This window comes from Mytilus edulis, chromosome 4 (genome assembly GCF_963676685.1).
Source record: "Mytilus edulis chromosome 4, xbMytEdul2.2, whole genome shotgun sequence".
Taxonomy (NCBI): Eukaryota; Metazoa; Mollusca; class Bivalvia; order Mytilida; family Mytilidae; genus Mytilus; species Mytilus edulis.
Window position 1 is genome coordinate 94666191 of NC_092347.1, and position 14112 is coordinate 94680302.

Here is a 14112-nt window from a genome sequence, read left to right on the forward strand (position 1 = left end):
AAAAAAAAAATTGGTAATATAGATAATTTCTCATCTCCGATCAATGACCATAGTTTCAACTGTAGTACGTTATACAAACGTAAACCTGGATAAGGTGAATAGTTTACTGTTTGTACATTTAAATCTTGATTTTATTGACAACACCTCGGGGTTACTGTCCTTTTTGCTAGGGTTTAGGAAGACAAATATATATATTTATAAGAATGATGAGACGGGAACTTATAGTCAAAATCAAAACAATAAGAGTCAAATCAGATTCAAGGCCAGAACATGCGTTTGTATTGATTTGGTGAACTTTGCGCAGTTTACTGTCCTTTTCGCTTGATCTTTATAAAAACAGCATATTTATTGAAAAATAGTAACGTCAATGAAAATTCAAGGACGGATCAGATTATTTTCACAATGTCTGTCCTGCTGATATCGTAACTGTCAAATAGGCTGAGCTTCAAATTAAAATAAATCCTGTTCTTCCAAAATATTACCAGACGAGGCAAGCAAATGAACCTCCGTGTTCTCAAACATATATTGTGTGTCTTATTTTAGTCAGTAACTGTAAGAAATTTAGCTTAAAATGAGCAGATACATACATATAGAATCATTCCTTAACGAGCGTTGCATTAAATTTTATCCTTATCTGTCTGAACGCGCGTCCGTACGTTCGTCCGTTCGTTCCAAAATTGGGTTCTGTTTTCCAACTTAAGTTTGTCTCAACCAAATGTTATGCAACTTATACTAAATGCTTATTACCACAAAACTCAGATCAAATACGAATGTATAGGTAGCGTCACTTTCATTATTCTTGTCAGAGTTATGTCCTTTTATAATGATATATGCATTAGGGGGTGCATGTTTTGTATCCCCTAGACACATTCCCCATTTATTTTGCATAAAGCTCAAGATTACTCAATCTTTGACTTAAAATTTTGCAGTCATTGTTATTCCTTTGTCATATACGTTTTTTTTTAACTGTTTAACTTTATTGAGACTTTTATTATTGTAATACGAGTAAAAGGTCTTTTACTGTAAAACTGTAGTCATTATGGCGGGGGGATATATATATATATATATATTGTTTTATTAAAGTGCAGCCTGATATAACATAATAATACAAATATGAAACATATTTTATATTAGCCAGCCTTCAAAGGCTTATGATGCACTGTTCTTCTAAATTCCCATAGTTATCTGTTATAATTATCAAATATCAATTTAAATGTACAATAAATAAGTAGTTATATTTTTTTATATTTCGTTTGCCTGTACACAGAGAGCATAAAATGATAGAAGGATAGATGTGTCTATACCACTGTGATACTGAAATAACTTATACAAAATGGAGGACTAAAACAAACTTTCCGTTTTCCGTTATTTTCGATAATGTTCGAAGAGCATCATAAACGATGCATACACTTCACATCAAATTTGTATCTGAGTTAACTGGGCCGCCGTTCCTACTAGATACCCGAATCCGATATTGTAATTTTGGACGAGTAGAAAGTACCTTGAACAAAATAAAAATTTAAAAAAAAAACGAGACACACTTTATTTACTTAAATTTTAATGAATCAGTTGGGTTTTTTTAAATCCACAATTATTAAAGTTAACATTAGACTTTCTGCAATTTGATTTTCGATGTTTGTTATGCCTCTTTTTGTTATTTATCCTTCTAATTATATATTTCAAATATTGGATACCTTAAATACATAAATCAGTTAGAGAGTTGTAGGGTTTAAATTATAGAACACATTTGCAACCTTACTTTTAGTAAAATCATACAATTGATTAAAGTAGAATGCATAATATTTGAAAAGCTTAAGCATGCATAACAACTGACCCTTTTTCAAACAAGAATTATTACAGACGAACTAAATGACGTTATTGACCACTCGGTCAATGATTTTATCGCCACTAAACACGCAATAGTGTACGTCACACCTAGGACGATATGAGTGGCTGAACAGTTGATCTTTTGCCTTCAGATACTAATAATAATGACATTTCCATTATTAGTTCTTAGGTTATATCAATTTCAGATTAATATTTCAGATTTATACAAAAACTAGCCCTGCTCTTATTAATGTATTGATTGCTGTCGCCATTGATTAGGACATGGCCAACCGAATGAAACTTGCATAACTGTTACAAAATATATTACAGATTTGTAAATTTACCCAATAAATCATAATAGCTTACCGAACGCTTCTAGTTGCTTATTATTACTTGTAAATGATTTAACAAAAGGGGACGCGTTTTGGCCTCACTTGTGTCAATGATTTAAGAAAAAGGGGACGCGTTTTGGCCTCACTTGTGTCAATGAGTTGCAGTATCTTCCTTTATTCATTTATGAATCAGAATGGTTTTTCTGTCTTTGTTTATTCAACATTGGCAGCACTATACTTGATATAGATAAGTGGCATGCTTTTAGGGGAGTCCCGGGACGAAACATCTGATATGTCAAGATTGTTACTTTTAAAACATTTCGCTTAGTTATAAAGACCATAGCTTTCACGCATTTTCATCAATCAAAATAAATTGCCCTGTTTTCCTTTCTCGCCTCTTATATTGCCTTTTATTCATATTCTTGATTCCTTAGCTAACATAAGATGATAGAGAATGGAAACGGGGAATGTGTCAAAGAGATAGCAACCCAAATAAAGAGTAGAAATCAGCAAGGCCACCTGATTTTCAACGCAATGAGAAAATAATGCACTGGAGATGCAGTCTAATGATTGAATTTCATATCTAATCACTTTTCTACAAATGACAATTTTTATTTGCCAGTTTCTTTAAAGAAATAAAATTTCATATTTAGTTATCAATATTCAAGTTATCTTTTAGGTATTATGTTTTTTTTTTCAAATCAGTAAAAATGGCAACCGTTAGGTTGTTGGCGTTTAAATCTCAGTATTCATGAAATAAAAAAGAAATCAAATTTAGACAAATAAAGTCTTATATACTACTGATACAGATCAATTGTACAATAAGAATAAAGATAACATTGCGAGGGGATTTGGTTTAAACAGTAGTTTATTCAAATAAATAGAATTGGATTGGGCAACAGACAAAGCCTATATAAGTCTCTGTGGTAACACTATATTCGTTTTGGTAGCACAAGCTTCCCAAAGTTATTGAAAACAGTTTAGAAAAACACTGATCTTTAAAAAATCAAGTATGATTTTATTTGCATAGATGAAAACGCAATATGCTTTATAGGATATTTCTGTGTTGATCAAACGTGAACCTACCGACTATCTGTTACCGTAACGAGGATGCTCGATGGCATACGTTTTCATGATCCAAGCATTTTTGCTATATATTTCTCCTCTTCTGACAACTATTGACCTCATGTAGTGGCCTCGACATCATTACATACTTTTTGTTGACTTTACAATGCCGTCTGTAAATCCTAGCGCTAGACTACTTTTTAATCATACGATAGTATCAATAAGTCTTCACAATTCAATTAATATAAACGTCGTACGTCTTTATAAGGTTGAAAATATATGTGTTGTAACCTTGTATCTTTTTTTCTTAAGAAAACGATAATCCGCCTGATATTATCAATACTGCAACGGAGAAGTTATAATTGATTAAGCTGACTTTCTACACAACATTTACATCCACTGTAGATCGACATTAATTGTAAAGCTATCGGAATTTCTATGGCCAACAAAAACCTGGTCCTGTTATTGCATAATTAATTAAAATCAAGATCTACCAAAATTTGAGTAAACAAAATCTACGTGTATCGTGTATTGTACTTAAGAAACTATATAGCTTCTTAAAACCTCTATAATTTTTTTCAGACAACACAATTGAATCACATATATTACAACAACAACAACAGCAACAATACTTTATTTTAAGAGGGTTACACAGTTAGCAATATAACTAATCTTCCCTGAGACCCTCATCATGGAAATCAAACAAAATGCAAACATATACATTGCATACATTTTTATAGCTTACTATGTGGTATGGACTTTGCTTATTGTTAAAGGCCGTACGGTGACCTATAGTTGTTAATGTCTGTGTCACTTTGGTATCTTGTGGAGAGTTGTCTCGTTGGCAATCATACCACATCTTCTTTTTTTATAATTAGTATAAAAAGTCAAGTATGATAATAACGTTCAATACAACGACGTGATAAAATGTTATGTGAAAAAATAAACATGATGACATAATCAGTTTTCAATATTATATATACACATATATATATATATATATATATATAAGTACGTCTGAGTCAGTGACAACTCTACAACAGATGTATCCATCGGATCGCCATCAATGATGGTGATACATGGCTGTGTACATAATGTATATACAACTCGTCTAAACATCAACCCAACAATGTTAGATCTGTAAATTTGCTTTCGCAAATTTTTGGTTCTTCCATCGCGAAGGTGGTCGTGTGGTCTAGCGGGACGGCTGCAGTGCAGGCGATTTGATGTCACGATATCACAGTAGCATGGGTTCGAATCCCGGCGAGGGAAGAACCAAAAATTTGCGAAAGCAAATTTACAGATCTAACATTGTTGGGTTGATGTTTAGACGAGTTGTATATACATTATGTACACAGCCATGTATCACCATCATTGATGGGGATCCGATGGACACATCTGTTGTAGGGTTGTCACTGACTCAGACGTACTTATAAATATAATAATTTTCTGTGACTGTATCTTACATTAATTTGACTTATTTGTAGGATCCTTTACTATAGATAATTTAGCTGATCTGTAACAATAACATCTTCATGCCTTATATATCATGTACTGCAGTACGCCGCTAGATTAAAACTGACGTGGAAAGGTAACACACGGCCAGCGAAAGCTCTATTTTAGAGCCCAGGTGGTCGTGTGGTCTAGCGGGACGGCTGCAGTGCAGGCGATTTGGTGTCACGATATCACAGTAGCATGGGTTCGAATCCCGGCGAGGGAAGAACCAAAAATTTGCGAAAGCAAATTTACAGATCTAACATTGTTGGGTTGATGTTAAGACGAGTTGTGTATATATATATATATATATAAAGTGCCTATAAATAGCAGCACATGACATACAAATCTATGGGAGTGTGGATTAATCAGTACAGAGATTAATTCAATTACACAAATAAAATTATAGATTGCCTAACAATGTAATTTTAACACACTATTTAGTATGTAAATATAAGAATGTTTAAAATATTTACAAAATGATGAAAATAAACGCAATATTTCGCTAGACCAACTAGCTTTATCAAGCGTGCATCTATCCAGGTGAAATCGGATGTAGATGATAAGAAACTTTTGCAGCTCAACGTCTATGTTGTACTGAACTGCCTTTAAAATAAGAAAATTTTGCAGCTCAATGTCTATGACCTCTTGCATTTAGCTGCTTTGAAAATAAGAAAATTTTGCAGATCAATGTACATGTTGCACTTGGATTTAGCTACCTTAAAAATACATAATTGGTAGTTGAAGTTAGCAACGTCCATTGGCCAATATTACGGGATAAAAAGGACGATGCTTTGTTTTAAATTATTCTTTATCTTTCCTGTATCTTTTTTCGTCTTTTTCGTTAAGACCATCAGGTTCTAAAGTGTGGAGTTGGTGGATCCAAAAGTTTTCTCTTCTCCTTCTCGCCGTGGTGTCCCATTCGGTGATGACTTCTATAATTTGGAAAGTGACATTATCAAAAGGATGTTTCGTTGAACGAAGATGTCTTGTGAGAGGACAGTTTTTGTTGGTTTTGTACGATGAACGATGGTTATTGAGCCGAATATTAAATTTGTCCATTGTTTCTCCCACATACTGAATGCCACAAGTGTCACATGTTAATATATAAATTGAGTTCTCCGTTTTACAGTTGGAATTAGAGTAGATGGTATAATTTTGTTTAGTAACGGAACTGATGAAAGAACTGCTTGTATTGGCAGCTTTACAACACAAACAATTCCTTCGACCACATTGTTTGTAGCAACCGGGCGATGGATTAGGCTGCTTTGCTAATACAGATGTCAAGAACGGAACCATTATAACGGACCTCCATACCAAACAAACGGACAAACATCAATTCCTTTCTCCTAAAAGTTGCCATCCTAAACACTGCTCCCGTGGTATCCCATTCAGCCAGGCATTGCGAATCAAGAGAATATGCTCTACTGAAAATACGAAAAATGCTAGACTTGGACAACTTCGTAAACATCTAGTTGTTCGAGGATACAATAACAACATCATTGATAGCGCTTTCGAAAGAGCAAACAAAACTAGTCGCCAAGAACTTCTTGAGTACAAAGATAAGAATAAAGCAGCTAACAGAACACCCCTTGTACTCACTTACCATCCTGATTTTAAAAATGTGTCATCCATTGTTCAGAAGCATTGGAAAATTATAGAGAATGATTTAAATCTAAAAAAAGTATTTTCTTCACCACCAGTCATGGCCTTCCGAAGACCTAAAAACATCCGTGACAAATTAGTGACATCTGTATTAGCAAAGCAGCCTAATCCATCGCCCGGTTGCTACAAACAATGTGGTCGAAGGAATTGTTTGTGTTGCAAAGCTGCCAATACAAGCAGTTCTTTCATCAGTTCCGTTACTAAACAAAATTATACCATCTACTCTAATTCCAACTGAAAAACGGAGAACTCAATTTATATATTAACATGTGACACTTGTGGCATTCAGTATGTGGGAGAAACAATGGACAAATTTAATATTCGGCTCAATAACCATCGTTCATCGTACAAAACCAACAAAAACTGTCCTCTCACAAGACATCTTCGTTCAACGAAACATCCTTTTGATAATGTCACTTTCCAAATTATAGAAGTCAACACCGAATGGGACACCACGGCGAGAAGGAGAAGAGAAAACTTTTGGATCCACCAACTCCACACTTTAGAACCTGATGGTCTTAACGAAAAAGACGAAAAAAGATACAGGAAAGATAAAGAATAATTTAAAACAAAGCATTGTCCTTTTTATCCCGTAATATTGGCCAATGGACGTTGCTAACTTCAACTACCAATTATGTATTTTTAAGGTAGCTAAATCCAAGTGCAACATGTACATTGATCTGCAAAATTTTCTTATTTTCAAAGCAGCTAAATGCAAGAGGTCATAGACATTGAGCTGCAAAATTTTCTTATTTTAAAGGCAGTTCAGTACAACATAGACGTTGAGCTGCAAAAGTTTCTTATCATCTACATCCGATTTCACCTGGATAGATGCACGCTTGATAAAGCTAGTTGGTCTAGCGAAATATTGCGTTTATTTTCATCATTTTGTAAATATTTTAAACATTCTTATATTTACATACTAAATAGTGTGTTAAAATTACATTGTTAGGCAATCTATATATATATATATAATTTGTCTACATAAGACTCATCAGTGACGCCGACATTGTACATGCATTCTGCACAGCATAACAGACGCACCTCTTTGGCAAGGGTCTATCTGCCTACCGGAAGAAGACCACATTCCTAGTCCCCACGCAGTCGTCCTTGTGGTCGGTTATGTGAAGATATAAAAAGGGCCTTGTCATGAAAAAGTAAATTGTAATCCCCATATACAATTTTGATCAAGAAATGAAATAGAAGGTGATACAAGTTTTGAACGTTAAAAATTGTCCCATCATGACGTTCAATAGCGGAAGCGATTTTAAAGTGAGACGGACATGACAGACGAACAGACGGTCATCACAATCACTTAGTCCACCCTCTTCAGAAGCGTGATTGAATGCCCATTATGACATCAGAGTCCAAGTTTAATATGCTTTGATAATATTTACATGTTCAGGAAAGGTTTTTTTATAATAATAAATTCTTTATTTAAAGAGGGTAACTCAATTAGAAATAGTCTAATTTTCATTGAGGCCCTCAAACAAAATACATTCATACATTCATACATTAAATTACAATATATATTACTAGTATATACACAATTCAATCATTGAAATATACAAAGGGTAATAAATGACAATATTTGATATAGTTTTGTTAGAGGAAAACAAATTATTTGACTTGCATATAATTTTCAAGAAAATGATTATAACTATGTTTCTTAAATAATTCCACATTAGGACATTTTTTTATTTCTAGTGGTAAATTATTCCATACTTTGGTTGCAGAATAATGAAAAGATTTTTTATAAAAATTTGTATTTGGTCTTGGAACAAAAAGATCATTATTAGAGACAGATCGTAAGTTGTGGCGTTGCACATCATCAAAATGTAGCATTGCTAAGTAATCAGGTGAGCCCGTTTACAATTTTATACATTAGAATTGATTGTTGGTATTTTATTATTTTGGTAAAAGATAGCCATTTTAAAGAAGAAAACATGAAATTAGATGGAATAGAAATATCGCATTCCAGTATAGATTCTAATTTTTGCTACTCTTTTTTGAAGTTTTATGATTTTATCTGAATCTTTTTGTAATAAATTTCCCCAAACTGAACTACAATAGTCTATATATGGTAGAATATATGCATTATAAAATAGTTGCCTTGTGTGTATTGGCAAATATACTTTAATTTTATATAAAAGTGATACTTTAGATGAGATAATTTTACATATACGATCAACATGATCTTCCAAGCTTAAATTTTTATAAATGTTAATTCCAAGTAATTTGAAAGAATGCATAGGCGGATCCAGGGGGTGGGGGGGGGGGGCTGGGGGGCCCGGGCCCTCTTTCGTGGGAAAAAATTGATTATGTAGGGAATCATTGGAACATGACTGGAGCGGGCCCCCTCTTAGGTCAGTCAGCGGGCCCCCCTTAGGAAAAATTCTGGATCCGCCACTGGAATGCATATGGACATTCTCAATACATGTTTCGTTGACGGTAATACATAATTCTGATAGTTGTTTACGTTTTTGTTTTGTTTATCAAGTTTAAAAAATAGATAGTGTATCGATGGTATTTTATGATTCTTTAGTATCAGCAGGTTTTTTGTCACAGCTAAGCATGATGGTTACTCAATAATAAAATGATATTTTCAGTCAGCGAACTCTTACTAGTATCTGATCGATAAGCCTTGAGACATGCAACTGTAACTGCTAAATAAATGTGATCAATGTATGCATTAATCTTTAGTTATGAATACTATACCAGACTAACCTATTTCTCTTTGTGTCCTCACACTAAATCAATCAAAGCGATGTGACTACGTTGAACGTATTTACCCAAACGAACTTTGAATAAAGGATACCAACTTTAAATGTGACTCATATCTTAATTTACATCTAGATGCTGAGTGACAATGATGATTGCTTGAGATCTAAGCTTTACGTAAAAAAAGATCATTTCATGTTATGTGGTAATATTTCCCTTTAAAGTAGCCTTATTACAGCATGCAGCGCTTATATATCCCTCCCACTTGAGATTACGTTTACTTTCGTAATTTCCTTGGTTTTAGGTTGCAGCTTACAATGAAGCATTTGAGTGGTAAAGTTGAAGACACTCTTCAATCTTTTAATGAATGCCATCATGATGTCCTTCTATAACTTGAGGGGACTTCACATGTTGTAAAAAATTTAGATGGACTCAAGAAAAAATAAGTTTTTGGTTTTTGGGTAGTATAATTTCCGTACTCTTTTTTTCTCGATTTCAACGCCACGCAATGAGACTTTTCACCTTATGTGTTCTTGCCATTAGCAAAATGAAAAGTTCCACGTGTGGAGCAGGATCTACTTACTCTTTAAGAAAACATGAGACGCCGGTAGGATATTGTACAAGAAACCCGGTTTAATCTAGAAACGATGTTCTACACGTGGTCTTTCAATTTGTGCCTTTAAAGACTCAAGTATATATTCTTTATCCCAAAAGCAAAACAGCTAAAATGAGGGAAGAAAGATACCAGAGGGACAGTCAAACTAAATATTGAAAGACATACAGACAAATAATAGTACACAAGACATAAATTGTTTTAAATATACATTGAACGACAAAATTTCTTCCTATGATGAATGTGTTTTTTTTTTAATTTGATACATGCTTTTGTGCTTTTTTGTATATATTTGTTTGTTTTGAGATTGTAACTCAGTGATGACTGCTGTAACCATATTTTGACTATTTTACCGATTATGTCTGTTTTGTTCACGCATCGTTGTAAAAATAACGGAATTTGATGCGACTGTCATACAAGTGAGAGGTTTAGCGCTATAAAACCAGGTTCAGTCCACCCTATTCTACATTTGAAAATGCCTGTACCAAGTCAGGGATATGACAGTTGTTGTCCATTCGTTTGATGTGTTTTATCATTTAGTTTTGCCATTTGGTAAGGGACTTTCCGTTTTGAATTTTTCAGAGATTAATATTTTTGTGATTTTACTATTTGCTACATAGAAATGGAAAGTTCATAATTGGGAAGCTGAAATTACATCTTTTGTCGTAATGTTTTGTTTTCAACCAACCATCATTGTCAATTTCCAGATGTAAGTCAAGATATGAGGCAGACTTAACTGTTACAACTATCCTTTATCTGTAGTTCGATGGGTCCATTGACAAACATCTTTCGCAGAGAAGTTTCATTCTTACAGACACATTTATGTTGAGGAAACTAGTACCAACTTAATATTGACACTATATATGCTATTCATAAAGATACTCCAAGTTGTATTACTTTTGGTATATTGCAGAGTTATTACAATTGAACTGAAAAATAATTGTAAAAATTTAGAATGGAGAAATAGGTGAAGAAAATAGTTATTTTTTTGTTTACTTGTTGGTTGAACTCGCCTTATATTATATCCGAAAATTCCAAGGCTTTTTATAGCCTCTGGTTTTGTGTTTGATAACTCACAATTGTCCGTTCTAGTAACAATGCTTTACCAGTATTAGTAATATATGCTTGGTATTGACTGTTACCACCAAATCCCCGGATATGTTCCTATTGATATTTTCCTTTTGATTAATTCCTTCGTCAAAGTAACCCCCATCCCAACAGCTCTGCATTTATCGGAATGTTAATACTGAAAATTTCATTAGAAGTTCAAATGTGTAAAATTGATTATAATTAAAAACCAATTGTTCAGAGAACAATTGAAGGTCTTTCCACCAGTTAATATCTATTTTGATATTAAAATATAAAAAATCAGTCTAAAATGTCAGTTCATTTTGCTTTATGATGTATAGATATGAATTTAAAGCAAAGGTCAAAATCTAGAACGTCAAATTAACTTATGACCTTGACCTCAATTTCAAGGTCACAAACTGAGGATTTCAAATCAAAAGACCCTAGTCTCTAATATGTATGGTTAATAAGTTATATCACTTTAAACATAATTTAAGATATGATAGGGGCTAAAACTCCCATTCATTGTTTATGCACCCTTTCAACTAAAATTATTTAGTTACCACATGTCGCAACTAACAATTTATACAAAATAATTTGTCGATATCTTATAAGGTTAATGAAAATGAGTGAAAATAAGACAAATTCAAAAATTAGAATATGACCTTGACCTTTGACCTTGACCTAATTTTCATTTTTTTGGACCAAGGACCTCAAATCAAAAGATCCTAGGTCTCTATCACTTAGTATGAAATTCAAAACAGTGTAGCTGTGGCCATTGATTGACACATTAAAATCATTCATTGACTGGGACAATTTAGGTGAACGTTTGTATGTAACGACCAATGCTCACTATGTACTTTTTAAAGAAACTTAAACTATGGGGTCACCAAAGGTTCTCAAAACCTAAATAAAGTAATTCGAAAAATTAATCAGAAATAACACGATATTTTGATTTATATCAATTATATAAATCAAAACACAAAGTTTATTCCTGATTAATTTTTCGAATTATTTTATAATTAAAGGCGTTAAGAAACCTTTGGTGACCCCACAGTTTAAATGTCTATCGTAGGTACGTCATGAACAGTGGTTGTTACAGACAAACGTTCACGTAAATTGTCCCAGTCAATGGATGATTTTGATGGGTCAATCAATGGCCACAGCTACACTGTTTTGAATTTCATACTATGGTGTTTCAGTTTAAAATACATTTCAAAATTTCAAATACAAAAAGGGAAATAACTCTCATATGGAGCGTTCATATTGCTTCGGTCGAAATTTGACAAATCATGCGAAGGATAAAACGAGCAATTTTATAAAATAAATTTGTCGTAATCTTTTACGGTTGCGAAGGAGTTGTGGACACAAGAAAAACAGTGTTTGGGGAGATAACTCCTACAAAGAAAAGTATTCGATTAAGCAGGGTAAATTTCAAAAGCGCATAAACTGTTCGATATCATATACCAAATATCTAAGTGACATATTGCGAAACAAATGTTTATCGCAAGAACAAAATTTGGCGGAAGAAAAAAAAAATAATAATCAGAAGAAAAACAATAGGTCTTTCCACAGAAAAGTGGAAAGACCTAATAAGTACTAATATATCCGACACCATTACCACAAACGAGTTTATGTTGTCTGTCTAAACTAGGTTAATGTGCAATTAAATCCAGGGACTTATTTGATTGAGATCGTGTTTAAATTATGACTGGGGTTTATTTCGAATCTCTGTATTTAGGAATATAAGTTAGTAGTGTTATAAAATTTTACTGAGAAAACACATTTTTTCATTGGCTTGCGATTTATACAACTTTTTCTTAAACTTGGATTCACAACTCATTCTTAAACGTAAAATCACAGGTTTCATTCGGTGAAAACATGCAATATGGAACAAGAAATCCTCCTTTTAACACTTTTACCCTTCCAAAGACAAATAAAATGAAAGTTTTTAAATTGTATGTAAAGATAGAGACCGAAAACGGGTTCAGACTGTTCAATAACGTCGAAGTTTCGTTATCATTCAATCATTTTGCGTTCATTATCTGTATCTCAGAAATCACGCTAGAGAACGACCATTTAACTTCAAAATCTCGCTAAAGAACGACCATTTAGCTTAAAAAAAAGGGGGGTATGATTATTTTCCTAAAAATATTCTGATCCCCAATTTGATGAAAACAAATATTGTGGTCAAGCAGATGGCAAAAAAATATGATAATCTGAATCAAGATTTTCCCCACACCTATAAGTATTGAATTTTGAAAAAAAAAGTTTAATTGAAAGCGCCGAAAAACAAATATAAAATGTATAAAATTCTGACGCGGACAAAAACATTATATTTATACTGGATTGATATATCCCGCCTAATCCTTAAAAAATGATTGGTAAGTTTTACAGGATCCCTGTATACAAAAACGATGATCAGAATTGTAATTAATGTTGAAATCAAACACTCCAGTATATTATAATTGTTATAGGGGCTTTACATGGGATATGGGCTCATATTTCTTGTCAGTGCAATGTATACATTTCGCCTAACGGCTCGGATGATAACCGTGAATTTAAGCTCTTCTTCCATGTGAAAATCTCGAATAACATGTATTTGAGGCAAATTTTAAAAGTCAGATATTTGTCAAACAAATGTAGTATTATGTCATAATTATATAAAAACATAATCTATCATTACTTATTCTATATATAGAATTGCATTCTATTTTATGTCTAATTTGAATATGTCTTTTAACCAGTGTCAAGCATGCATAATTCGCTATGTCCTTAAGAACTGACCCCATTTTGAAACATGCATTTCCGTTTGTCCTTAGTAGAGTTGTCTCAATGACAATAACCCCGTTTAAAGTAAAGTCCGTTTGTCCTAAAGTAGATAGTTGTCTCATTGGCAATTACACCGCTTGTTAAGTCCGTTTGTCCTTAATAAATAGTTGTCTCAATGGCAATAACACCACGATATCTTATTTTTGTACAATAGTCAATAAATAAACATAATTGATCAAAATGTTTGCAATAAAACAAGATCAGCTATTTACTAGCCAAATAGGTAAACAATATGATAAATAAATACCTACTTTGTGTCAACTTAACCTAAGAATAACGTTTCCAAGGTCAGCGCCACACTTTCTGTCGCACGTGTATAACCTTCTACGGTCATTTCCATAACAATTGGCTCTTTGTAAATATATTATCCTTCTGTTTATATATCTTTTTCATTCAAAAACACTACTAAGCCAGATAATGAAATAGTTTTAAAGAAGAAATTTTTCTTTGATTCAAACTCAGCTACGACATAGAAAAGGCTAACCAAAGATGAAA